Source organism: Lissotriton vulgaris, chromosome 8 (assembly GCF_964263255.1).
Source record: "Lissotriton vulgaris chromosome 8, aLisVul1.2, whole genome shotgun sequence".
NCBI lineage: Eukaryota > Metazoa > Chordata > Amphibia > Caudata > Salamandridae > Lissotriton > Lissotriton vulgaris.
Window position 1 is genome coordinate 490,429,240 of NC_141696.1, and position 27,769 is coordinate 490,457,008.

A 27,769-nucleotide genomic window follows, 5' to 3' on the forward strand; every position below is an offset into this window, starting at 1 on the left:
GGGGAGCATGACCATCTTTGAAACTGCTATCCTACCCATGACCGATAGTGGCAGGGATGTCCAAAAGTTCACACTACCTTGGAGACCATTAATGGCCCTCCGCACGTTACCCTCAATCTGGTCTTCCTGTCTTCTATAAACGTTATTGCCTAGGTATTTAAATGTGGTTGGCGCTATTTGAATCTGGTAATCACCAAATTGTATGTGGGAGGGTTGTTGCCCTTCGCGGAAATAGAAGCCTAGGGATTTCGTCTGGTTAATGGCCAGGCCAGATACGGTCTCGAAACGGTCAAAGATGGTAGCCAGGTTTGAGTGGTTCCCGTTCAAATCTCGAAGATACACTAAGATATCGTCAGCGTATATTGATATCAAGTTATGCGTTCCCCCAAAGGAAATACCCACCTCGCCCGCTCGGGTCCGGAGCGCTATCGCCAGGGGCTCGAGTGTCAGTACAAACAGCAAAGGTGATAGCGGGCAGCCTTGCCGGGTGCCTCTGTAAATATCGTAGCTATCGGAGATATACCTGCCTGTGCGTGCTCTAGCTGTCGGGTTCATATACAGTAGACAAATCCATTTGATTAGGGAGTCAGGGAAGCCGAAACGCCGTATGACCTCGAACATAAAATCCCATGTCAGGGAGTCGAATGCCTGCCGGAGATCCAAGGCGATGCAACCTGCCTGAGGAAGGTCCATTTGCGTGGCTGACATGAGGGCGTGGAGTCTCCTTGTAATATGGGAAGTACACCTCTCTGGGAGGAAGCCGCATTGGTTTGTATATTAGGGCAGGGAGGTGGGCCTGTATTCGCATAGCGACAGCTTTGCTAAGTATTTTATACTCTGTGGGGAGCATTGAGAGGGGTCTGTAGTTATTCAAGTCAAGGGTAGCCCTGCCGGGTTTTGGTATGGATATCACTGAGGCTTGCATTGTCGTGGCAGGTAGGTGACCGACCTCGTAAGCTGTCTTATAAATTTTCTCTAAAATGGGTACTAGCGTTGCCGAGTAAGCCTGGTAAAATTCTACAGGCAACCCGTCCATGCCGGGGATTTTGCCCCGGTTCAGGGAGCGAATGGCTATTTTGATTTCCTGCTGTGTAATGGGTATGTCCAGCCCAGTCTGTTCTTCCCGGATCAGGGTTGGGAACGGTAGGTCTCTTAGGAATTCTATCATTTCGTCTCCACTACCCTCGGGGGGAGGGGCATATAGCCTCTCCAAGTGGACCCTAAATGTAGTATTAATATCCGACTGTGTGGACATCTCCCTACCCGCTCCGTCCCTAATTTTCGTAAGCACTGGGACTTCGGGGTTGTCTCGGACCAGGCGAGCTAGTAGGGCTAGTCCCAGACCTGTCTGCTTCCGCCTGCTAACGTCTCAAATAATCCTTGTGATCAATGACTGTGTTTCCAGGAGTTCCGCATGCTCTATGTAGAGGATACAGAGATTCCTTTTAGGCCTAAATATAAAGCACACAACAATAGCCAATGATCGTGAGCACAGGTGATTGTAAGCGAGACTCAATGCAAAAAGGAGGATTCCCATCAAATGTCTTGCGATGATCTATATTCTCATTTGGTCATCTATGGCCGTGGGGCGGTCTGTCTCTAGATCATTGAGACCGTTTCCGCTCCCACTTTCTTACGAGGGTTAATGAGTCTTGTTGCCAATCACTGTGCTGACCATGAGGTAGATAGAGTAGCTATGGGAATCAGTGCAGTGCAAGAAAATAATAGATATGTGGTGAGTTAAAATAGGGTGACAAAAACATAAAGACGGAACATTTTATTCTATGAATTGTTTTGCCCTCTAGTTAAAAACAGGAACAGTGCGAAGAAACAGTAATCTCAAACAAATATAGGACTACCATAAAGGGGCCAACATGTTTCAGCCTCTGGGGGAAATGAGTCCCTAGGATTTCTTCAGGGCCTCTGTTCGTACAGTTTGCTACTGCTAATATCAATGTGAAAATAAGGAGTGAAATGTTATTCCAATAAAGGATATAAATGGACCATGTAGTCCATAATAATTTTCCTCCGTTGTCAAAAACTGGTGTGTCTCACATCTAGAAAAAACAATCACAGTAGTGTCAATCATATATACAATATACGTGTGACAAATTTGTAAATAGAGTAAAAAAATTATTAGCACTCACCCAGATTAGCCGGGGACTAGACCTCACGTCTCCTGGACCCTGGTCATGAAGATTGAGGCGCCGCTCTAAGAAAGAGAGGTATTGAGTGTTTTGAGTAACATAGCTAGTTCTATAGACACTTATGCCTAATGTACCCAAAAAAACCACATTCTGCACCTCTCTTGCAAGGGCGCTCTACTAATTTGTTAGTCGCAGAGCTCTGTCTATTACTACTCAAGCTGTTGATGTTATAACTATTATAAAACATTTTTTATCGCTTTCTTCTGTCTATTACAGACATTCCCAGCCTTTAAAGAAATGTAATAGGTCTTGTTAACGAATGTCTACAGCAAAAAGGATAAGATGTCTAGGGTAAGACCTTTTTGCTAACCTGTCCGTCGTTACCTCGTTACAGACGACGAGTCAGGGGGGGAGGCATCTGCTTGGACTTTGTCCCGGAAGTTTAAAGCAATCACTGGATTCAGGGGCGGAGCCTCGTTTTACACCATATGCTTTACAAGCCTCTTCCGATCCACAGTGTCAAATAACTGGCCTATAGAGCTGGTATTGCACTTGATGCCATATATCACCTGGGTGATATATCTAAGTACCTTTTTAGTAAAGAGCAACGATGGATCTATAAACTATCCACCGACTCCATTGGACTCAACAATGACATTCCTTGGGCGAGTCTCTGATCATCGTTCCCTCCATGATCACTGCGCCCTGATGATATCAGACAATGAAACTATCTGATTCTTTATAGAGATCAAAATGGAGACATTGACTGCACGATTTGCAGATATATATATATAGCCTTGCCCAGTGGATATATATTTTGTCTCAATCCTTGCCCGCAAGAAACATCCTTTCGAGTGACCAGATGTTTAAGCTTGATATGTCCACAAGAGGCATTGACATACACTTTACTCATTTTCCCACACTACTGGTTTTTCGGAATGTTTAGAGAACATATGACAATCGATTTCTCATGTTCTATTGAAGCTTACAGTTTAGCCAGTCTTTTTAGGTTACTATTTACCATATCTGATGGTTTGATACTTTGTTATTAATTTTTTCGGGTCATTTCCCTGATATCGATTATACTTGCGGAATCACGGAGCGAATACCAATGTCGGCGTGTTGTGCTTCTGAAAATATCGTCCCAATATAGACATCGCGATCCTGACACTAGCTTATAACATCTTATATGGGTCAGATCGTATGAGGTCTTTGCTTATTTGGTATTACTAAATTGTGTAACTTTATTGTCCCTCCTAAGAGTGGCCATTGAACTACAAAACGCGCCCCGATGACGTTGTCCTGTAGTTCTATTGAATATCGCGAGATTTTCTTTATCAGTTGGCGGCACCGAAGCCCGAACATTACACTCATTTGTATTTTGTTTTCCCTTTTGCCTTCTACAACCATTATATTTAACAACAAGGGGTGGTGATGGACAGAGTTTCTGAATTAAGCAGAATACTCTCACCCAGTCAAGAGATCAGGGCTAGCTCCTACACCGTTTTTTAGCTCACTGCACCATCCCAGCTCAGAACCTGGCTATATGCAAATTAGTCTGTTCCTTTCCCAGTGCATGATGGGAACAGGGCAAACCAAACTACCAAGCCAATTCATACACTGGGAAGGAAACAAGCTTCCGGGGACCGGTTTCTGGCATTTCAGCCGTCGTCGGCCCGGCTTGCTTTAATGACGGTGATGGATCAAGCCCTGATCTTTGGACTGGGTAAGAGTGGTCTGCTTAATTCAGACACTCTGTTCATCACCACCCCCTTTACTGAATCGTTCTACAACCATTATGGCATCAAGTGCAATACCAGGTCTATAGGCCATTTATTTGACACTGTGGATCGGAAGAGGTTTGTAAAGCATATGGTGTAAAACGAGGCTCCGCCCCTGAATCCAGTGATTGCTTTAAACTTCCGGGACAAAGTCCAAGCAGATGCCTCCCCCCTGACTCGGCGTCTGCAACGAGGTAACGACGGACAGGTTAGCAAAACGGTCTTACCCTAGACATCTTATCCTTTTTGCTGTACACAATCGGTAACAAGACCTATTACATTTCTTTAAAGGCTGGGAATGTCTGTAATAGACAGAAGATAGCGATAGAAAATGTTTTATAATAGTTATAACATCAACAGCTTGAGTAGTAATAGACAGAGCTTTGCGACTAACAGATTAGTAGAGCGCCCTTGCAAGAGTGGTGCAGAATGTGTTTTTTTAGGTACATTAGGCATAAGTGTCTATAGAACTAGCTATGTTACTCAAAACACTCAATACCTCTCTTTCTTAGAGCGGGCCTCAATCTTCATGAGCAGGGTCCAGGAGAGGTGAGGTCTAGTCCCCGGCTAATCTGGGTGAGTGCTAATAATTTTTTGACTCTATTTACAAGTTTGTCACACGTATATTGTATATACGATTGAGACTACTGTGATTGTTTTTTCCAGATGTGAGACACACCAGTTTTTGACCACGGAGGAAAATGATTATGGACTACATGGTCCATTTATATCCTTTATAAGAATATCATTTCACTCCTTATTTTCACATTTATATTAGCAGTAGCAAACTGTACGAACAGAGGCCCTGAAGAAATCCTAGGGACACCTTTCCCCCAGAGGCTGAAACATGTTGGCCCCTTTATGGTAGTCCGATATTTGTTTGAGATTACCGTTTCTTTGCACTGTTCCTGTTTTAACATGAGGGCAAAACAATTCATAGAATAACATGTTCCGTCTTTCTGTTTTTGTCACCCTATTTTAACTCACCACATATCTATTATTTTCTTGCACTGCACTGATTTCCATAGCTACTCTATCTACCTCATGGTCAGCACAGTGATTGGCAACAAGACTCATTAACCCTCGTAAGAAAGTGGGAGCGGAAACGGTCTCAATGATCTAGAGACAGACCGCCCCACGGCCATGGATGACCAAATGAGAATATAGATCACCACAAGACATTTGATGGAAATACTCCTTTTTGCATTGAGTCTCGCTTACAATCACCTGTGCTCACGATCATTGGCTATTGTTGTGTGCTTTATATTTAGGCCTAATAGGAATCTCTGTATCCTCTACTGATGCAATTACAGTAGCGCCTTTTGAGTGGATGAACAGATCCATCTCTTTTTAGACCCCTGGATCTCTGGTTGTGTTAAGATTGCTGTATGGGGATACGAACCAAGGCAGGTCTTTAAATATCTCTCGGACCCCCTTTCCCTTGTGTGTTGTTATGATGTTTTTTTAAGTATGCAGCTACTGGTGCTAAATTCAATCAAATGGATGAATAAGCGAATCCAGATTGCTGCAAGTGTAAGAGACAACAGATGGTGTTTTGTACTGAAGCATCAAGGGGATTGATAGTGTTACTGTTACAATATATAACAAAACGTTTCCACTTTGCTGCATGACATGCTTTAGTAGTGGGCCTCCTAGCCTCCTTTAGGATATTCATACAGTCTGGTGGCAATTGTAAATAACCAAACTGACTTCAGGAGCCAAATCGCCAGGTTGAGTTCCTTGGGATTTGGATGCCTGATTTCTCCATGGCTCTGAGTGAGGAGACTGGAGTTGAGATGCAGCTTTTGGTGTGGAACTACTGACCGCTTCAGCAGGGTGGTGAACCAGGGTTGGCATGCCCATGTGGGAGCTATGAGAATCAGTGTGAATGATGTTTGCCTGAGCTTCCAAACGATCAGTGGAATGAGTGGGAGAGGCGGAAAAGCGTAGGCAAATATCCCTGACCAGTTCATCCATAGGGCATTGCCTTTGGAGAGCAGGTGAGGGAACCTGGAGGTGAAGCTTGGCCATTTTGCAGTTTGCGCTGCAAAGTCTATGTGAGGAAATCTCAATTCCTGAGAGTAGGGAAGAAGAATTTGGGGATGAAGTTCCCACTCATGGATTTGCTGTCTCTGTCTGCTGAGAAGGTCTGCAATTTGATTGTTTACTCCTGGAATGTATTCTGCAAGGAGATACATTTTGTGATGTATGGCCCATTTCCAAATGGCTTATGCTAGGCGTGACAGTTGGAGAGTGTGTGTGTCTCCTCTGTTTTTATATGTAGTACATAGCTGTCATGTTGTCTGTGCGAACTAAGAGCATTTTGCCTAAAAATTGAGCTTGAAAGGCTTTGGGCGCTAGAAACACTGCTAGTATTTCTAGGTGATTGATATGTAGGCTCCTGTACTTTAGAGTCCATAATCCTTGGATTGTGTGACTCTGTAGGTGAGCGCCCCAACCAGCGAGCGATGTGTCTGCTGTTAGCATTGTCTCTGGAGAAGGGTCGAGCAAGGCCCGCTCTTTGAATACATTTTGTGGGTTGCACCACTGCAGAGAGCAATGGGTGTGGCCATCCACCAACACTAGATCGGTTAACTGACCCTACGACTGGTTCTACTGACCTACTAAGCATTCTTGAAGGGGACGCATGTGAAGTCTTGAATGGGGAAAAATTATAATTCTGGCTCCTGGTTCCCGTTTACACTGATTTTTACATATAAATACAGACAGCAAACCTTTTTTCTTTGTCTGTATTTATATTTAAAAACGGAAAAATTCTGATAAACCAAATGCTCCTGCTGCCTCTGTGCTCCTCTGTAAAATACGTATCTAAGGAGCAAAGGGGCTTTGGAAAGAAATATGAAACTGCTGCTATCAAACTGAGGCTCTGGAGACAAGTGAACAATATGCCCTGGAGCGCCTTGTCTGCACAATGAGTTTCAATAGTGAGGGCTTCATTTTTTGGGCAAAGCAAAATTACTATGTAAAACATTTAGGAAACGCAAATGGCACTTTAAAAATATGTCTTAATCAACATTTATGCACAAAGTATCTGCTCTCTGCCACGAAGTGATTGTACATAACATTAAAATCATAGAAACCCTGTTGAAAAGTGGTAGTTCTGCCTCATTTAAAGGCCTGTGACTTTTGCTTACTGTGGATAGCTGCAGTCCTGTGACTTTTGAATTTCGGTATCTCTTGCTGCACCAGTGTTCACATCCAGTTCCCTGCATATCTTGAAGGTGACCCATATTAATCTGGTGAAAAGGCCCCTCAATGCGGTGCTCATGCAAAAACTTGTCTACAGACAGCAGCAGCCATTTCACAAAGATCAGCTTCAAAATCAAACACAGGTACTAGCCAAAAGGATTTTTTATGTTTGGGTTCTAATGGCTGGTGAGGGGACCTCCCTAAGTCTGGGCCCTGGACCTTCAAGACTCTCTGAATGTTTGTGTCTTGAAGCAGATACTCTGTGATGCCTGATATAATGCAAGTAAAGGAGGGAGTAATGCTTTGACTTTATGCCAGAGAGCTGCGCAAAAGAGACCTAATCAATAACACTAATTTACGCATCTTATCTCAGAGGACCGGAAAAACATTTGTTCTTAATATGTAAAGCGCAATTAGCATGGGCTCCAATTTAAAAACCAGTTACAACAACGTATAAAAACCAAGTGAAAGTTTGCATGTCTATTTAAATAAATGTGGAAAAGTACTTGCTGCAGCATCTTCTTTTGCTTGCAACAAAAATAAATGTGGATAAATAAAGATAAAATTACAAAAAAATAAATATGGATGAATACAGACGGAAATGTTAAAAAAAATACCTTAAAACCGGAGCCCTAATTATAGTGCAAGACGCCATCATACCAAGCAGTTACATGAAGACTCTTGCTGGCAATGATTGGTTGGGCTGAAATCGATTGAGAAGGGACTGAATACTGTGAATTCTTGCTGTATTGGGAGAGGCTAGAGCTTTGCAAGCATCTATGTGGCTCCCAGATAAGTTTGTGTGTTGGAAGGCTGTAGTGGAGACTTAGATTCAGAAAAGGGGGTGGTGATGAACAGAGTGTCTGAATTAAGCAGACCACTCTTACCCAGTCCAAAGATCAGGGCTTGATCCATCACCGTTTTTTAGCTCACTGCACCATCCCAGCTCAGAACCTGGCTATATGCAAATTAGTCTGTCCCTGGCCCAGTGCATCATGGGAACAGGGCAGACCAAACTACCAAGCCAATTCTTATACTGGGAAGGAAACAAGCTTCCGGGGACCGGTTTCTGGCATTTCAGCCGCCTTCGGCCCGGCTTGCTTGAATCCTGATGGTGCAATGAGCAAGGGACTCACATCTGAGTATACCCTTCCACGCTTATGGTGGACAAAAACGATTCAGAAAAGGGGGTGGTGATGAACAGAGTGTCTGAATTAAGCAGACCACTCTTACCCAGTCCAAAGATCAGGGCTTGATCCATCACCGTTTTTTAGCTCACTGCACCATCCCAGCTCAGAACCTGGCTATATGCAAATTAGTCTGTCCCTGGCCCAGTGCATCATGGGAACAGGGCAGACCAAACTACCAAGCCAATTCTTATACTGGGAAAGAAACAAGCTTCCGGGGACCGGTTTCTGGCAATTCAGCCGTCTTCGGCCCGGCTTGCTTGAATCCTGATGGTGGAATGAGCAAGGGACTCACATCTGAGTATACCCTGCCACGCTTATGGTGGACAAAAACGATTCAGAAAAGGGGGTGGTGATTAACAGAGTGTCTGAATTAAGCAGACCACTCTTACCCAGTCCAAAGATCAGGGCTTGATCCATCACCGTTTTTTAGCTCACTGCACCATCCCAGCTCAGAACCTGGCTATATGCAAATTAGTCTGTCCCTGGCCCAGTGCATCATGGGAACAGGGCAGACCAAACTTCCAAGCCAATTCTTATACTGGGAAGGAAACAAGCTTCCGGGGACCGGTTTCTGGCATTTCAGCCGTCTTCGGCCCGGCTTGCTTGAATCCTGATGGTGCAATGAGCAAGGGACTCACATCTGAGTATACCCTTCCACGCTTATGGTGGACAAAAACGATTCAGAAAAGGGGGTGGTGATGAACAGAGTGTCTGAATTAAGCAGACCACTCTTACCCAGTCCAAAGATCAGGGCTTGATCCATCACTGTCAGACATTTGGTAAAAACCCTGGGAGCAGTGGTGACTCCAAACAGTAGTACTTTGAATTGGTAATGATGACACGCTATGATGAATCTGAGGTATTTGTGATGAGCGGGATGAATTGGAATGTGGAAATATGCGCCTTAAGTCTAGAGTAGACATAAAATCGCCCTGCTGTCGAAGCGGGAGCCCTTGTTGAAGTGCTACCATGTGGACATGCTCTGACAGTATGTAGAGGTTTAGTTACTTGAGATCTAGAATAGGTCTCAAGGTGCCGTCCTTTTTGGGGATGAGAACGTACAGGGAGTACACGCCTGATGCCTGATGTTCTAACAGCACAGCTTCTATGGTTCCTTTGGAGAGGAGAGACTGGACTTCTTTCTGAAGAAGATGTAAATGTTCTAGTGACATTTTGGAGAAATGTGGTGGTAAGCTCCAGGCAATAACCATGTTGGGTAATTCCTAACACCCATTTGTCTGTGGTGACAGATTGCCAAATGGGGAGGAATTGTGGAAGACGTCCTCCGACAGGTGTTAAATGGTTAGGGGGAAGTGTAGGCAGGTCACTGCTTGTTGGGGGAGGGGGAATTACGTGGTGCGGAACCCTTGCCTCTATATCCTCCTCTAAAGAAACCCCTTGTAGAGGAAGTTTGACTGTTACCTTTGTAAGAGGTGGCAGTATTGTCAGAGAACATGGTTTTCGACCCTCCACTGTAGAAGGAGCGATGAAAGGAGCCTCAATTAGAGGGAGACTGCTGAGTTCTTATAAACCTGGCTACCTCTGTGTCTTTTTTTCTTTTTTTCTAATGACTTCTCTACTTCACCCGAAGAGATGTTCCTTGTCAAAAGGAGTATTTAAAATAGACTGTTGTACTTCTGATTTGAAACAAGAAATCCTCAACCATGCAGGTCTTCTTAGTAACACACTAGTGTTGATCTCTCTAGCTGCAGTGTCTGCAACATCTAAAGCGCATCTTATTGAGGAATTGGATATTAGCTTCCCTTCCTGGACTAAATCCTGGGCTTTTGTTTTGTGCTCATCTGGGAGGTGTTGTAGCAACAGCTCCATTTCGTCCCAGCGTACCCTATCATGTCTGGCTTCCAGGGTAGGGTTAGTACCCACATTTTTCCTCTTGAAAGGAATAAAGAAAGTTGCCTCCTCTGGCTCAGGTTTGCATTTGAGGTGACTTAGTAAGAACGCGTCCTGTATCTGGATTTATATAAAGCTCCTTTTGTTTTGGGTCTGATTTGGGTGATAAGGCATCGAAATTCAGATTCTGCAGCTTGGGAGGAACAGTTCTAGGTTTTGGAACTGAGGATTTTGGTGCGGGGGTAGAATCACTTTTCAGCACTGAAGGTTTCGGTGCCCAAGGAAGCTTTGTTTTCAGTGTGAACAATTTCACCTCCGAAACGGTTTTCGGCTTCGAGCTTGAAAGCTTCCACTCGGTACCAGACTTTGGCTGACTCGATCCCGAGCTGGAAGGCTTAGAGATGGATTTTTGTGCTGAGCCGGAGGCCAGGGCGTTGGAAACATCTTGTGGGTGCCGACTGTGGCCCAATGGAGGGGTGGGACCAAAGCCTTTTGTTTTGGCTGAACTGGAGTTTGGGTTAAGGGGAGTTCGGTACTCATTGTACGTTGATCTTGTGGCAAGTCTTCTTCCAACTCTGAGTCCGATTCTGGAATGGAGACAAGTTCCTCTTGTTCTTCCTCGCCCCTTTATGCGTCAAATTCGTGCTTGGATCCTTCACCTTAGATGTCCGATGTGTACTTGATGGGTTGACTCTGCACCTCGCGACATCGAGCCCGATGATCACAGAACGTTTTCTTGGATCAGAACGATTTGCATGCGGCGCAGTCTTGTTCGTTGTGCTCCAGAGACGGGCACAAGTTGTAGACTTTGTGGAAGTCGTTTCGCTTATACTTGGCGCGGCATCGAGGGCAGAATTTGAATGGAGTCCGTTCCATTGACTGCAAAGTGCACCGACGCAGTTAGGTAGGACCGCCATTCCAAGATCTTCAATCGAAACAGAGGTTTGCCTCAACTGATACGATAAGCGGAGAAGACGGATATGCATTCAAAACAATACAGAAGCAGGTAGAGTGGATTGTGCACCAAGGAGAGCCCAAAGAATGGCTTAAATCCGGAGCACAGCGAAACACGTCCGAACCCAGTGGCGAAAAAAAAAATCTAACAATTAAGTCGATGCCCATGCACACTATCATCGTAAGGAGGAGTCACCTACCTCGTGACTGACCATACTTCTTCGAAGAAAAACAACTTGCAAACATTCGGACCCAACACTAGATGGCAGGAGAATGAAAAGCATGTCATCTACAGCTCACATGCCTCGAAAAGACAATTTCTAGCTAAACCTCTAAATAGTTTGTGGATTTAATCTGTTACTTTAAACAAGTTCAGGATCTCCATGTTTTTAGGATTAATGCATGGTATTATTCTGAATCTGCTTTAATTGTGACATCGTGGGCAGTCACAGTCAGTGTGAGCCAATAGTCAAATGCTTTTTATCTATATAATTTTGGCTGCAGAATAACTGACTAGAGCACACCCCCTTACAAAGCTTTCCAAGACCATCTGGCATGTGATCTAAAAAACAACAATTATAAGTTATCCAACAATAAGTGGCATTCCAGTCATCAGTGTGGCAAGACTTAAAAGCATGCATTTGCTAAAAATTGCACACACACGCTTTCAGACAGAGCTGTTGAACACTGAGAGTGGTCATATAGTGGCAGATGCACACTACCATTTTAAAATCTCAATAACTACTCTTTGTGGTCTAGAGCCTATGATCCATGAGGATTTTTTTACATTTTGGGTATTCGCTACAAGTGAATGAACTCATTGAAGTTAATGCATCTCATTAAAATCCATGCATACTATTGCCACCCTACACTTATGCATGTATAGAGTCTGCAGTGCAGACAATATCAGCAAAAGCAAGTGGAAGGGATTCACACACTAAAGTTAAGTTGTATTTCTTTCCCCACTAGGAATATTATTTTTATGGTGGAGAAACCTTTTCTTATACCATCAATTTGTTTGGGGTGGCAGGGGGAAGTCACTTCTTTTCCATCCTAGAAACCCATCTTCCATCAATTTGTTTGCTGTACATTAACCCCTTCGCTGCTGATGACGAGCTCAGCTCGTCATCAGCCACGGTGGTCGTGTGCAGATGACGAGCTGAGCTCGTCATGTAACGCGGTTTTTAGAAAAAAGCCGCACAGCGCAAAAATAACCCCCGCACGCATGAGGTTAAGTGTCTTTCAGGCTTGGGGGTGACCAGGCGAACCGTTTGCAGCTAGCAAAAACTTTCTTACCCTGTGGGTGTCAGATTATTTGCATTGTCAAGCTCTAGCAAGGTCCGCCAATCCAAGTTTCCCAGCCCATATTTAAACTTCTTACCACAAAAATTCCTCAATAAAAGTGGATTTTCAAGGGTAGGAAGTTTCACTGCCAGACAAAATCTTCTGTGGATCCTAAATACGAGAGGCAAGATCATGGAAATTATGCCTCAATATGTGGTATATTTTTGCACACAAATACTAAAAAATGTTTGAGAATTCAGTGCATAGTCAAGAAAAAATGGTTTATCCATGAACTCCAAAAAAAAACAAATCTATAAGTCTGAAAGGCAGAGTAGTGCACAGACATGTAGATGCTAAATTGGTAGTTTGCCTGAGGCCCCAGGCACTGTGTTGATACTAACCCTGCATTGCCCAACACACTCTTACCTACATCACAAATAAACTCATTCTTATATCTCTGGAAGGAAATTGGTGGCAATACACCTTTGTTTGCCTATGAACATCATTCTGAGGAATGTTGGAACTCCCAAAAACATACTACATGCACAAGGCGATCATGGAGGGAAACAGCACGGAGACGCTGCAGCAGAGGGGGTGGCGGGCACTAGGCTGACACCACAGGAGAGAGGGAAGAGGGCGCAGTGACCGCCGCACCAGAAGCATGCCTTGGCGCATTAAGCGACACGATTGCGGGGCGACGCCTGCTGCGGAACTGCGCGAGTCAAATGAGCGGGAGTGGGCGGGGGGATCTGGGCTGGAAGGGCCGGGAATTGGGGCAAACGGTAATGTAATTTGGTGACAGGGTCGCAGTTAGCTGTTTTTGTTCTTGTTCTATTGCACATGGTGGTCATCTGGGGTTGGGATGATTACACAAGCTTGTCCCTTTCCTTGTAGAGGGGTGGAGCGAGCTAACTCCGGTTTAGCAACGAGAAGGCACACTTGGGCGCTTGTATCATGTCCACGAACTATTAGCATGTACTGGCATAGCGCTCTTGATGAATCGTACTGTTGATGTATCGCCACCTATGCAAACTGGAAGAATTAATTTGACTGTACAGATGTGCCTAATGTGTTTTTTTTGCATTTACAAATACCAATAAACAGATTTATTGAAAGAAATGGAGGGAAACAGCACATCATTTAGTAGGGAGCTGTCATTATAGCAGTACCACATATAAATCAATCAATCAATCAAAGACATTTATAGAGCGCACTACTTACCCGGAGGGTCTCAAGGCGCTTGGGGGGGGGGGGGGGAGGGGGTGCTGCTACTGCTCGAACAGCCAGGTCTTGAGCTTCTTCCTGAAGGAGAGGTGGTCTTGGGTCAGGCGCAGGTCGGGAGGGAGGGAGGGAGTTCCAGGTCTTGGCGGCCAGGTAGGAGAAGGACCTTCCTCCTGTTAGTTACCAATGTTAGTTCTCAAGGAAAGCATAGATTCAAGACAAAACTGTCAGAGCCTAAACTGAGCTCTTCAATGCAATACATGTGGCAGAGACTTCACCTTCCTATAAACCCCTTAATGCCTAGTAGTGCATTTCCTTGGATTTTGGCTTAGACTACAAGAATTTCAAAATGGAGCAAAACTAGGCCATGCAGAAATAATCCTGAATCTCTCCCATTAGATAATCAGATTACTATATGGTTGACATATCAGTGTAGGTGTTTCTGGAGATAGGAGGCTGGTTTCCCATTACCAATGGGATGGGAGATGGAATTCTCCCTTCCTTACAATGTAGGCCATGCCTGCCCCTCACCACTGATAATTTAACATCAATCTGCTGGGGAGTTTATGCATGTACACATACATTGAAGTTAGGTTCAGCACAGTTATTTGTGGTGAGCCTCTACTTTTCCTAGGATGGTATCCTGGAAGGGTCAGCTAATGCGATCACCGAAGGGACTTACATCCACTAAAGTATATTACACTTCTGGCCCCCAAAAGTAGAATTTTATGCCTCATGTTTATTTGCGTGAACAAGGGTAGAATTATCCATCTGAAGGTCTAGCCCACATAACGTCAGTCGTCCTGCAATCTCAATGAGGCACACAGATCAACATTTGTGATCTAATCCTCCCAAGATCACTTGTAAACATAGAGGAAGCATATTAAGTAACTACAGTGAACAAGGTCTCTTGAGCTTATAATGGCGCTCCCAATGCTGTATGTTGAAAATGTAGGAGGCAACAGAGGTAAGCTTCAGGACATTATCAAGATACATCACCTTCGGGCACAGGACCATGAAAAATGGACCAAAGGAGATAATTTGTTTTTAAATGCCACCGCTGCTCGGACATGCCCTTGAGAGAAGCGGTTGTACACAGATAGGGAATTAAAAAAACACAAGTTAGTGTAAACTTCAATTAACTGAAAGTGTAAGCCTCAACCCCAGAGAGGAGACGTTAAGTATGTATTTTACAGAGGGCCAGCGAGTTACATTTCCTGAGGAACACATTAAGTGACATCAGAATAATACAAATTGGAGACGCGCGAGCGCGTCAACTAAGATGGCCGCCGCCACCGGAGCTCCGTGAGCACCACAGCCTAAACTGCTTATTTACGACTAATTTCTCACAAAGTCGGCGAAAACACCGGCGCTTGCCTTCCCATGCTGCTCCTTACCTGTGAAGTCTCTTTTTAACGAATTTCTTCGACGGAAGGGTATTTACTGGCTTCATGGTTCCTGCTCCCAGCCTCACTTCCAGGTACTGCCGGCTCTGACTGCCTAGGGGGCGGAGTATAATCTATGATAGTCCCAGGCTTGGGCCTAGTCACGCCTACAGCCTAGTTTAGCTGCTGCACCTGTTGTATTGGAGTGATTTTTGACGTTTTTGTTCCTATTTACGTAATTTATCTCACTTTTTGAGGTGGTTATTCTTTATTTTACTATTCCTGTGTGGTAGTGAATATTTTTTCACCTCAGAATGGATTCCAAACAGTCTACTACTAATAAAAGAAAGCAGCAGGTTTCTCCTCCTCCAACTAAATCTAAGGTGGTGGAATCCTCAGAGCCTTCTCTTGCGCTAATTTTGGAGGAAATTAAGGCATTACGTCTAAACACTGAAGCTATTGCCTCAGAAGTAAAAAATGTTCGTAAAGATATGGCTTCCATCTCTATGAAGGTTTCTGATAATGCCATTAAAATTCAAGATAATAAAAATAAGTTGGACGCTTTTACTCCTTTAATGGCCAAAATTGGTCCAATGCATGCTCAGCTGTTGGACATGGAAAATCGCAATAGACAATATAATCTACGCATTTTTAATTTGCCTGAAGATGTTGAAGGGACCAATTGCCGACTCTATCTAGAATCTCTTATACCGGGTCTTTTGAATATTAAGTTCTCCGAAAAATTTGAGATTGACAAAGCCCATAGAGTCCCATCTCACTGGAACCCTCGGCATACTAAAACACGGCAAATGATATTTAAGGTGCTGCGCCATCATCATTTGGTTTTAATTCGGAAAGCCGCCAGAGAAATCCCATCATTGTTGGTGAATGGTACCAAAATCTTTAATCACCAGGACTTTGCTAAAGAAACTGTGGCTATTCGTAAAGAATTCTCTTCCCTTCGTCCGCAGCTGAGGAGCCTTGGTTTCAAGTATGGACTTTTTGATCCTTCTACAATGCGTATATGGAAAGATGTCGTCTCCAAATCCTTTCAGCGTCCAGAAGATCTACGGTTATTTCTTGATCAACAGGCTCCACCATCCATGGATACTCAGGACCCTAATTCTTGAATTGGTGTCGTATGACGTTATGTGTCACATCTCTGCATCATTTTCTTTGTGGGCTCCAACGGTTACTGGCCATGCTTGAGGAACGTGTGTGCGTTTCTTTGTCTTTATTTATGTTTCTTGTTTGTTCATTTCTCTCTCTTTTTTGTTTCTCCCCTTCCTCTTTTCTTCATAGAGTTACTCTTTTCGTCTGTCTTTTTCTTCCTTCTTCTTGTTCTGATTTCCTTCTTTCCTTCCTCCTAAATCTTAATGGCTAATATTGTAATTGTAATTGTAAAGGTTCTTCTATAGCGCATGGCTACTCGGAAGCATCCCAGCACTTAGTACTAACCAGAGGGAAATAGATATCAGAAGGTACAGAGGCCTAACTCATCTAGATCTGGGGGAACAGTACAGTTTTTAGCTTTTTGCGAAATGCGAGTAAGTTAGGCTCTTGACGGAGAGGTGGGGGGAGAGCCTTCCATAACTTAGCCGCATTTTGCGAAAAGAGGCGGCCCCCTGTGCGGGACCTATTGATCCTGGGAATTATTAGAAGGTTTTGCTAGTTTGAGCGAAGATTCCTGGGTGGTTTATATGGCCTGATCATGTCATTTAGGATGGGAGGGCCCTTCCCATAAAGAGTTTTATGGACCAGACAAAGGGTTTTGAAGTGAACCCGCTCCCTTTTTGGAAGCCAATGCAAGGTACTCAGCGAGGGTGCTGCTGATGTAAGGTGGCTGGTACCCGTAAGTAGCCTCGCTGCGGAGTTCTGGGCAGTCTGGAGTTGCTGAGTAACCGAAGCGGGGGCTCCTAGGTAGAGCGCATTTCCATAGTCCAGCCTTGATAGAATAAGGGACTGGGCTATGGTTTTCTTGGCTGCTTCGGGTAGCTGAGGGAGGATTTTATGAATTGTCTTCAACAGGCCAAAGCAGGTGGCCACTGTCTTTCTTGCCTGGGTTTTAAAAGACAACTCCGTATCCAGCCAGAAGCCGAGGCTTTTTATCTCGGACTTTGGAATGGGCCCAAGCCCCATACAGGAGGGCCACAGTGTGGAATTATTAAATGTGGCTTTTTTTCCTAGTAGCATCAGCTCAGTTTTCCCCCCATTCAACTTCAGATAGGACGCATCCATCCATTTCGCAACCGCCTCCAGGCAGCTGCAAAGGTTGGTCGGAAGGGGTTCCACCTGATTTAAGGAGACAACTAGCTGAGTGTCATCAGCATAACTTACTAACTGGATTACAAAGGGGGCCACTACCTCTGCCAGAGGCGCCATGTACACATTAAATAGTGTGGGCCTAAGGGAAGAACCCTGTGGTACCCCACACTGTAATGGCACTGGAAGGGAGCAGCTGTTCTCTGAGAAAACCTTAAAGACTGTCGCTAAGAAAAGACTCGAGCCACATAAAAGCCTTGCCCGTGATCCCAATCCTTTCAAGGCGAGATAGAAGGACACGGTGGTTAACCGTGTCGAAGGCAGCGCTGAGGTCCAGGAGGAGAATGGCCGTGCTGCCACCTGCGTCCAAAATCCTCCTCGAATCCTCAACCACCCTCAACAGTGCTGTCTCGGTTCCCTGTCCTCTCCGGAATCCTGTTTGAGTAGGGTGTAGCAAATCATGGGTCTCCAAGTAAAATGCCAGCTGTTTATTCACCCATTTTTCGGTGAGCTTACTGATGCCAGGGAGAAGGGAAATGGGGCGGTAGTTGGAAAAATCGTCAGGGTCGAGATTTGGTTTTTTCGACAGGGCCCTGACCATGGCCAACTTCCAATCTTGCGGTACCATACCTGACTCCAGCGAGGTGTTAACTTAGTTGATAATGTGCTTGCTGATATGGGGCAGAGCCAGGTTTAAAATGGTCATAGGGGCAGGATCGAGCAGGGAACCGCTCTTTATGGAGTTAAAGAGAGAGGGTAAAAGTTCTGCACTGAGCGGGGAGAAAGATGAGAGGTGAGGCGGAGTAAAATCAATATCACCTACCAGAGAGGGGGTTAGTTCAGCCATAGGTAGGGGGGGAAGAGAAAGAAGGATATTTTGGATTTTTGTGGCAAAAAAGCTTGCTAGTTTATTACAACGAACACCAGATTCCTGGGAGGAAAGTGCTGATGATGGCGGGTCTGGGGCTTTTAGCAGAGTTTTAATTATCTGGAACATCTCTCTAGGGGCATTAGCAGAATTATCAATTTTTTCTGCATAAAAGGTAGATTTGGCTGTGTTGAGGGCAGATGTATATTTCTTTATGGTAGATGGTGGAGGGTAGATAGTTCCCGAGCACAAAAGGTCTCCATAATGAATGAATATGGACCCCGTTTAATGTGGCAGGGAGTACTCTCCGAGAATATCAACTAAACTATTACTTATATGAAGAACTTAAAAAAAAAAAGGAACGGATGCAGTTCTTACCTTGTATTTGGAAAGTTATTGACCTCTGGAATTGGAATGTATATACTATTGAAGCTTTTTTGATTTATATGCCCTGAAGAAGTCATTTGGGAGATTGTGCCCCATGACGAAACACGTGTTGGCATTGGTTTTTCCAATGGCTACGTTGATGTGAATTTGATGAATATTTACGAAGAATTCTCTGATGTATGACGAGAAAAGATAAAGGAAAATAAAAAAGGAACTGACTTTTTGGACTATTCAAAGTACCTTTATTTTCTCTAAAGACTTTATGGAGACCTTTTGTGCTCGGGAACTATCTACCCTTTGCCTTCGAATCCTCTGATTCCACAGAAGATTCCAATTGGGGACGCAGGTGGCCGCTTTCCCCTGTTCCCTCGAGCCATCTCACTTGGAGAATACTATATTAGTTTCAATTGCGCAAACATTACCCAGCCACCCTTTGTTCTGTACTCTTTATGGTAGATATGTATTTATTTTTCTTCTCCTCATCAAAATGTTTTTGCCACTGCCTCTCCTCCCGTTTACATTCCTGTTTAAGGGACCTTAGGTCTGCATTAAACCAGGGTTGTTTATTGGGGCCTTTTTTATTTGTGATACATTTTTTTGGGAGCACGCTATCCAGTGATTGTTCAATCCATTGGTTGAAGTCTTTATTTGCCCTATCGATGTCCTGGTTGGCCGGAGGCTCGCTCTGCTTCAGTGTTTCTAGCCAGTCATTCAGTTCTAGTTTCGTCCAGCGCCTACCTAAAGCTTTATGAGAAGGTTTGATAGAGCTGGGTCTACTTATCTTCCATGTAAAAGGGATCACCATATGGTCTGACCAAGGAATCAAGTATGGTTCAGCTCAGGTCAATTCTACAACGTTTGAGAATATGGGGTCTAAAAGATTCCCTTTAGAATGAGTGGGATGCAGAACTATTAAGTTCAATTCACAGGCGGCTAAATCTTTAGTCAATTCCATTGCAGTGGTATCTAAAGGATTATTAAAATGGAGGTTCAAGTCTCCTAACACTATGAAGTTAGAAACCGTACTAGCTAGCTCCAAAGTGGTTTCAATTAGTCCTTTCCACAAATTGTCCTATCGGGCCAGGTGGACGGTAAATTAAAAGGCCAGAGAGTGACAGTTCTGAGGATAGTGTGATCCAGAACTGTACACTCTCACAGTCTGGGGTAGAACTATCAGTCATTTGACAGATTAGATGCTCCCTATAGAGAATGGCAATCCCTCCTCCAACCTTAGGTCCTCTATCCCTGTGTTGGATCAGGTATCCAGGGGGGAGAGCTCGGACAATATCTGGGCCAGAGGTGGATCCAAGCCACGTTTCTGTTAAAAAAAGAATATCCAGGTCCAAATCTTGAATTAGTAGGGAAATTTCAATGGCATGTTTTGGTAAGGAGTGGCAGTTTACCAATGCCATTTTCAGAGCAGCCTCTGCTTTCCTTATTTTAGTAATCACCTCAGTTGCCCTAAAAGGACAATGTTGGCAAGAGAAGCAGCCGAGCGCAGGGTCCACAGAGTGGCTACAGGAAGATGGAAGTGCCCTCTTTAAAGTAAGGAGTGTCGAGCGGGAATATGTTAATGGAGATAAGGCTAGTGGGGCAGGGGTCCTGGGCCATGGGCGCGAACGGGCGCAAACGGGCAGGACTCTGGCACGACTTCGGCGCAGGTCCGGTGCGTCCGCTACGCGGAGCCATGCCTGTTCTTTTAATGGCGCTGCTAGAGCGCGTGATCTGCGTGTCCCACACCCAATATGGCCGCCAAGATCACAATCCCAGCCCTCGGCGTCGATACTCGGCCGAGGGCGGTTCGGAGGTAGGGGAGGGGGGAATGAGCACAAGGCGCTTAGAAGCGCTAAGGGGGGTCTCTAATCTGTGGCGCTTAATTATTCAAGCGTGGTCGAAATACACAAAGTAAAGCGCAGTCGAAATACACAAAGTAAAAACTTTCAGGGGAGTGATTAAAATCTACAAAGTAAAGACAGAGACCTCCCGGCTTCCGCCTCAGGAGGGAAAGGTTGCTTCTGGTCGTAATCATATATATTCATAATATATGAATATATATACGTATATTCATAATATTAAGTTTGTTTCTCTAAATGTAAAAGGTTTAAGACATCCAGTAAAACGTACTAAAATACTGAATTATTTAGGTAGTTGTAAAGCTGATAGTTGTTTTGTTCAAGAAACGCATGTTGATGATAAAGTGTTGCAATACATGAACAAAAAATGGGTAGATTATATTATCTCCTCACCTGCTAACGGTAAAAAGAATGGGGTCGCTATTTTCTTTGCTAAGAGATTGCACTGTCAAATTCTCAATAAGATTTCAGATTCTGAAGGCAGACATATTATAGTTAAAGTAAAAATACATGATTCTATTTTCTTTTTGTTTAATGTTTATGGCCCTACCGCAGATGACCCTGTTTTTTGGGCTACTGTTACAACTGAAGTTTTAAAGTTAGGCAAAGTTCCCTTGATTTTTGGGGGAGATTTTAATGTTTTTGCTGACCCCCTACTAGATAGATTATCTACCTCTAGGTTGCGACCCTCTAAGATTTTTCATGCCTTTAAGACTTACCTTCACACTACCAAGTTAGCGGACATTTGGAGATTACACTATCCCACTGGTAAAGAATTTTCTTTTTTTTCCAATCCTCATAATTCCCACTCTAGAATTGATTATTTTTTGCTCTCCCCCTCTCTCATTCAATTGGCAAATAATCCTACCATTGGTACTATTGACATATCTGACCATGCCCTGATTTCTTTTGTTTTAAATGTTTCGTCTCCTTTTGTTAAGCAATCTAGATGGCGTATGAATGCTGACATTGTCCTTAATGACACTCATAAACCCAAATTGTTACAAGCGATTCAAGATTATTTTACATTTAATCCGGAGAATTCTACCTCTATTATTAATCGGTGGGATGCATTTAAAGCTTATATAAGAGGTTCTACAATTTCTATTATGGCACATGAGAATAAAAAATTTAATTCTAATATCAAATCATTAGAGAAACAAATAGCTCATTTTGAATGTTTATTTATTACTTCTAGTGATCCTCAATATAAACTTAAATTACAAAAGCTGAGATATGAATTTAATGCTATTCTTAGTACTAGGGCTGGGGTCCAGCTTTCTAATTCTAATGCTAGATTCCGTTTTAACTCCAATAGGTCTGGTAAGCTCCTTGCTAATTATTTACGTATTAAAAGAGATAAAACACAGATTACTTCCATTCAAGGTCCTCATGGTAAAATTGCACTTTCCCACAATGATATTGCGCAAGAATTTTTACATTTTTACTCCACCTTGTATAATAAACCAGATTGTTGTGATGATTCTCTAATTGATGCTTTTTTAAATCACTCTAATTTGCCTCATATTTCCTCCTCCGATAAACTTGAGTTGGATTCCCCTATTACTACTGATGAAATATTGGCTGCTATTAAATCACTTCCCAAAAATAAATCTCCTGGTCCTGATGGCATCCCTGCTGAATTTTATAAAGGATTTCAAAATCATTTACTACCTTATTTGCACCAGATTTTTTCTCATTTCTGTTACTCAGGTACCATTTCGGGCTCTTTTTCAGAAGCCTTAATTGTTGTTTTACCCAAACCTGATAATGATCCTACCCTTGTCTCTAATTACCGTCCCATTTCTTTGATTAACCAAGACTGTAAATTATATGCTAAAAACCTTGCCTCTAGATTAGCCCCTGTTCTTCATTCTATTATACACCCTGACCAATCTGGTTTTATGAAAAATAGATATTCTGCTAATAATACTAGAACTTTATTGCATGTTATTGAACAAAGCCCCGCTCTCCTTGTTCCTGCTGGCGTTATGGCATTAGATGCAGAAAAAGCTTTTGATAAAATCCATTGGCAGTTTTTATTTAAAACTTTATTATCTTTTAATGTTGGCCCTTCCTTTATTCGTATGATTTCTGCTCTATACTATGCCCCCACTGCTCAATTATTCATTAATGGACAGATTTCTAGCCAATTTTCCCTTTTTAGAGGTACACGTCAGGGTTGTCCCTTATCCCCTCTTATTTTTTTGGGGAATTGAGCCATTTCTTAATTTCATTCGACAATCTGAAAATATTCAAGGTATTACTATTAAAAATGTTACTGTAAAAACCTTGGCATATGCTTATGATGTGTTATTATTTATTAGTAATCTCGCATCGTCGGTTCCATTTTTGCTTGACATTATTTCTCAATATTCAGTTGTATCTGGATATTAATTAAATGTTACTAAAACTGAATTTTTTCCTTCAAATATGCTTTGTACTCCTGATATGTTACCTTCACAAGATATTGTTTGGCAAAAGACTAAGTTGAAATACCTTGGTATATTATTTTCGTCCTCCTTACCGGCTACCTTGAAATTGAATTATGATTTCATTCTTGATTATGTTAAACAAAAAACTTCCAAGTGGTCTCCTCTTCATCTCTCCTGGTGGGGAAGAATGGAATCTATTAAAATGAACATTGCCGCAAAAATATTTTATTCTCTTGCAATGATACCTACTCAATTCCCACTCAAAGTGTATAAAGATATTGATAAATTGTTATCTAAATTTCTCTGGAATAATAAACCTCCTCGTATTGCTTATAAAAAATTGAAAATTCCTAAATGCCAAGTTGGTTTTGCCCTACCTGATTTCTATTTGTATCATAAAGCTTTCATTTTAAAACAGAGCTCATTATGGTTTAATTGTTCTCCTATTGTTAATCCTCCTATTTGGTTTCATATTGAAACTTGCCTTGCAAAACCTTTTCCTTTGCCATCCCTATTAACTATGTCTCCTACCTCTAAGATTATACATTCCTCGTCCATACTCAAATCTTCAAGATTAATTTTTAACGATTTGGACTCTAATTTTGAATTACCTTTACTCTCTACGGTGCATTTGTCTTTATGGCATAGTGCTTTAATAAAATTGAACAGAAATGTTTCTTTTTGGTCTTCATGGATTGCTAAAGGTATTTTCTTTCTTAAAGATATTTTCTTAGATGGTGCATTTATTCCTTTTGCTCAACTCCAATTAAAATTCAATTTACCAGTGGCAGATTTGTTAAAATACCAATTCCTATGTAATTCCATTTTAGATTCTTTCCCGGAAGGAATCCCACCTGTGTCCTCCCATGATTTTTTAATTTATATTAAAACTGTTTGTGTCTTCAAAGGCAGTTTCTATGTTTTACAAAAAATTTACTATTTCATTAGGTTCCAACATTGATATAATATCTACATTTTGGAAACTGAACTTTCCATTTCCCTGTCACCTGATTCATGGTCTTTGATTTGGACTAATAGAATTTCTGGATGGTTACCAGTGTCACTTTATCAAACCAATGCTTATATTTTGTTTAATTCTTTATGGACTCCAGTACGTTAATTTAAAGCTAAATTATTACCATCAAACCTATGTTGGCATTGTAATTTACATACTGGCTCTCTGCGTCACATGTTATTTGATTGTCCTATTATTATGAAATTTTGGTCTGAAGTATGGAATGTTATATTGAAAATTCTGCCTATTTCTGATTTGCTTTCCTATAAATTGTTAATATGTAAGTCAATTGCCTTAATTACTCCTCTTGAAGATGCGGAAGCAAAGTTATTTAATTTTTTAGTTTCGGCTGCGTTCAAATCAATTACTTTTTGTTGGAAGGATGCTACTTCTCTATCAGTTCATGCTTGGTGGTCTTGGATTATCTTTACAAGAAGAGGTGCTCAATTATCTTTACAAGGTGTTGATCATAATTCTTTGCATTTTCAATCTTTTTGGTCACCTATTGATTCATATATGCGGTTATGATTCCTGTTTTTTCAATATTACTATGATATTTATTGATTACAGTATTGTTTTTTTAGCTATTAATTGGTAACTCTATTTGGTTCATTTATTATGATATGAATTGTATATTTCCCTCTTCCCTTCCTTCCTCCCCTTCCTTCTTACCTTCTATTTTTTGTTATCCCTTCATTGACATTGTTTTTAAGCGATGTAATTTATTTATGAATGCTTATTTATATCTTTTCTTATTCGCTTCATGTACTTTAATGAATTAGATTATCAGTTTTCTGTATGTATTTCTGTGTTTTACCTCTGTCAAAAAATTCAATAAAATCATTTTGAACTAAAAAAAAAAAAAGAATACAAATCAAGTAGGTCTTTTAGAAAATTCACATTTGCTAATAAATTCTGGAAACCACGGCTGGGAATTCTAGTCCAAGCACAACAATAACTAATCATGGGTCTCTGAGAATCCTGCAATCAGAACTTTCAAATGCAAGCAAAATATCCAAGATGGTACAAATAGCAGCTGATATCTAGTATGCTGATAATTAGTTTGACACTAATATACCACAATTACAGATTTACAAGGAATGTTTACTAAAAGTTAAAAATGTCAAAACCCACCTAACATCATCTGTTGAGTAGTCTTGAGTTTCAATTAACAAAAGAAGGAGTATCACCATAGAGAATCATGGATTCCTAATGGGATGTGTGTTTGAAAAGGAAAGAATTCATCCTTTTGTAAAAAAACCCTCACTCACCAACCTAGTGGTGACATGCTTCATCATTGGGGTCCACCCTGATGACCGAGTGCCATCAGGGTGTGCTACGACACCTGGAGTACAGTGGAGCTGGTTTGTGAGTGTTAGGTGCCAACATTTTTTAAAAATTGTCCTGGTTTAACTTAATAGGGAAATACATTTTTATTCGTAAGTAACTGAACAATGTTAAAAAGAGTGTGGAGATACTTTGAGGGTAATTATGACCAAGAGTGGGGGCGGAGCTAGCCAGCGTCGATGGCGGACGCGTGAGCTTTCGGCTCCTCGCCTTAGCCCCGGAAAAATCCTGTTAACTTATCCTTTGAAGTGTCCAATCTGCCGTAACTGGCTCTACTACACTCACCGACACCCCAAGGCACTGCTGGGTGACTTACAGACCCTTGCTGGCGAGTTCCACCGAGTGGATTGCAGCGAGGTTCTTCGGCGACCTGGCGGCGGCGGACTGGGCCTGACGCCACGGACTATCCTGGGAAGAAGGCCGAGCGACGTCACCTGACGTGCGGCTCCGGAATCTGGCAGGGGCGGTGTGGCCACCGGCCGGACTGACACCAGGCTTTTCCTTGATCGGAGCGTCCCCCCCCTTCTTTGCTGCCACCCCACATCGGAACCTTTTGCCCCCACACGTTGTGGGTCTTCGGTGGTGCGTACGCTGTGCACTTGAACTACGTGGCGGAGCAGTCGCCACTTCTGAGCGATCGCGGGGGCAAGTCCACCCTGGTGTGTCCTGTTGTCCCCGTGTCCCTACGCTACACCTGAATGGTTGTACCCGGTGCTGAGACTTTTGAACTGACATCGCCCAGTGTCGAGTGCGGATATCGCTAGAGTGATCGGAGACCGTTGGGCCTCCATAACGGACGCCATCTTGGATGCATCGTGCCCCCGACACATGCCCTGTGTCTAGTGGCAGCGGATCGCCGACTGGTGTGTCTCCTACGCTACCCTTGCCGACTGGAGGCAGCGAGGTGCCTATTGTTCTTGTGTTCCCCTGCGGCAGGAGAAGAACATGGGGAAGAACGACGCCACTCAGGCAAAGCTCTCCTTTGACCAGCGTCGACCGAAGGGAACGGACGCAACGGCCCCGGAGGCGTCCCCGAAGGGGGCCACTGCGACTGCCCCAGCGCCCACAGAGCTCCGGGACATGTTGGCTGCCATGGAAAAGGGCATACAGGACAGTATCGCGTCTGTGGGCTCCAAAATAGACGCTCTGTCGTACCGCATGGACCGCATGGTGGAACGAGTAGACAAACATGCGGAGCGCCTGGATATGGCGGAACGTCGTCTCACGGAAGCTGAGGAGGCGCAGACCGAATGGGACAAGGACAGAAAACAATTCGGTAGACTTCTGCAGGTGATCCGTGATAAGACGGAGGATTTGGAGGCGCGCTCACGCAGGTCCAACATCCGTATAACGGGAGTGGCGGAGACGACTCAAACCGGCAAGATGGAACTCTATGTCGAGAAATTGCTGAAACTTCTACTCGGGGAGGAGGCTTTCTCCCCCATGTTCATCGTGGAACGGGCACACCGCACGTTGGGCCCACAACCGCAGCCGGGCGCGCCTCCTCGTCCCATCATCGCGAAGCTCCTCAATTACCGCGACAGGGACACTGCTTTGCGCTTGGCGAGGGACAAGGGTAAGCTCCAACATGAGGCCATGGACATCTCCCTCTACCCGGACTTTACGGCCAAAGTACAGGAGGAGCGGCGACAGTTTGCGCCGTACAAAAAGCAACTGCGTACGCTGGGCCTAGACTACGCAATGCTGTACCCCGCCAAGCTTCGCATTAACACAGGAGGGCATTCATATTTCTTCACGGATCCCAGAGAACTTAAAAAATCCCTGAAGGTATGGACACGGGAGCGCAAGGAGACTCGGAAAAACCAGGAAGACGACGCAGGTTCAGCTTCGAACCTGGAAGAGCAAGACTAGATGAGTTCTGCCGTAGCATTTAGCTCTCCCTACCGAGGGAGGGACACTATCCCTCGAAATGGTGGAGCTGCACCACCCCCATGGGGGCGGTAAGTCTGGATTACATGGGGACTGTCTGTCCTGATTGAAGGTGCAGCGAACAAACTGAATAGACTTGTGCTATAAAGGTTGTTGGTGGAGAGGACGGTAACGCTGCTGGGGAGTGCGATTCGGTCAATATAACATTGTCGGGGGGTTGGTGGCTTTGGGGGGCTTTTTGGTGTGATTTACTATGGACACTGGAATAAAAGCGGGGCTGGGATGGAGTGCCGAACTGACCAAATACACTAGAACAGTTGGGGGTGTTGTACTATTCAGGCGAGCTTCGCCCCGGTGCCTTTGGTTGTGCGACTCCCCAGGGAGTTGAGTTTCGAAACGACTAACACTCTGCTATTTTTGAGTTGATGGGGGTAGTTTTTGGGGCCTGTCTGACCTGGTTGGGGGTGGTCGGCTGTGGGTGGGCGGGGGAGCGGGGGGTGGGGTTTGGGGACTGGGCTGGTGGGGGTTCTTTCCTTGCTGTGTTTGGGGGGTTCTTGCTTGCTGTGAGTGAACTGATTTGTGGAACTGTAACTGAATGGAAATGCCGGCTGGCTACAATGGGGAAAAGTGTACTGCTGTGTTATGTTCTCTCCATCCCTGGTGATATCATGGTTCATAGGCCCTTGCAA